Genomic DNA, 1,883 nt, shown 5'->3' with positions numbered 1-1,883 from the left:
ATGATGTTTCTTCTTCTGTTGCACTTAAACTTGTTTTTTATTAATGGTCATTGGTCCAAGTTTAAAGAAAGGAGGAATGCCTTTTTATGTTGCACTGTTTTTCATTAATTGTGTTGGCCCTGCGATGAGGTGGCGACTTGTCCAGGGTGTACCCCGCCTTCCGCCCGATTGTAGCTGAGATAGGCTCCAGCGCCCCCCGCGACCCCAAAAGGGAATAAGCGGTAGAAAATGGATGGATGTTAAAGAATGGATGTTAAAAGGAAAATAAAAATGCATGTCAAGTTGATCAACAGATTGTATTATTCTCCAGTGCAATAACAGTACTGAAATGAAGGCAAAAAGGGCATTAATGGGAGCTTTAAAAAAAAAAGAAGAAAAAAAGAAGTAACTAAATAGTTACTTTTCACAGTAACGCATTACTTTTTGGTGTAAGTAACTGAGTTAGTAACTGAGTTACTTTTGAAATAAAGTAACTAGTAACTGTAACTAGTTACTGGTTTTCAGTAACTAACCCAACACTGCCTAGAATGCACGTCATTTATTTGCTCCAAACTTGGTAACAGTTTTATACCTAAAGTCTTGTCATTGTGCATTTAGAAGTGAAATGTGCCAGTAAGCACAATGACCGTATAGCAACCCATTCCAAGGGCATATACAGTCGAAATAAATGGTCTGATTAATCTACTTACATACATGATCAATACAATTTTTTGTGCTTAATTACATTAGTTATTTATTTAATTCTTCAATTTTTTACCGGTTGTCCCTTTCAGGATGTGCGGGTGTGCATTCGGGAAGAAGGCGGGATACACCCTGCACAAGTGATCACCTCGTTGCAGGGCCAACACACACAGACAACATTCACACACTAGGGACAATTTCACACGACGAGCGGAAATCTTGCAACTAAAGTTGTGTTAATAACGCCTGTTTACATCTCTAAGATAACGCCAGCTTCATATGTGATGTCCAAATTTGGAAGAAGAAGAAGCAGAGGCTGTTCACCTTGGAGACCTGCTGCGGATATGGGTACGGCCTGGCGCAAGATTTACACCTTTTCCCCCGTCTGTCAAACTAATAGTTTGACAGACCAAACTATTAGTATTCAAGCCAAAATGTTAATCGTGATAAATTCTTCTTGTTACTTGGCCATTAGGGTAAAAGACGCCTCGGTGAGTGTGTGGCACACTCACTCGCTGTATTGACGCTGCAGTTTCATAATAGCGCCATCTGCTGGATTAACAATGTCACTACATTTGACCTGCAAATAAAATTAATAGTAAGAATTTTTTTTCTAAAGGAATAGCTGTGCAGAACTAGAAAGGGAAAATATTTGGCTCTTTAAATCAAAAATGATCGCACACTTCAGAACTTCAGTTTCATTTAGATCGATGGTTGCGACAAAAAGTGTCGATCACTTTTTTTTCTTAAAATGAAACGAGGTATACAGTATCTCTCCTTGTGTTGCATAATGCATCAACGTGTCTGTATTGGTTGACCCATCACTAGTTAATAGGAATTTATCCGCATTGCAATTAATTGAATTCCACTTCCTGTAATTCCAATTCAACATCATGTGGGATGAAGCCAATTTAATTCAGATTATTCAAGTCAATTGAAGACACACACAGACAGACACTATTTGACCTTTTTTTCTGACCTTAATATAAAATAACAGAAAGTTTTATTATCATCAAATAAAGCATGCTGAAAATGCAGTTAATCATCACATAAGGTGTGTTTAAAAATACAAACACATAGCAGTACTCCAACACCATATACCAACAAATTGCACACATGTAAACAAATACTCAATTAAATATATTTTAATGCATATTATTGACTTTTAATCCTCAATGAGGGTGAAAAAATCACAAGTCTAG

Source organism: Nerophis lumbriciformis, linkage group LG38, assembly GCF_033978685.3.
Source record: "Nerophis lumbriciformis linkage group LG38, RoL_Nlum_v2.1, whole genome shotgun sequence".
Taxonomy (NCBI): Eukaryota; Metazoa; Chordata; class Actinopteri; order Syngnathiformes; family Syngnathidae; genus Nerophis; species Nerophis lumbriciformis.
The sequence above is the reverse complement of the archived record's forward strand: the minus strand, read 5'-3'. Positions refer to the sequence as shown.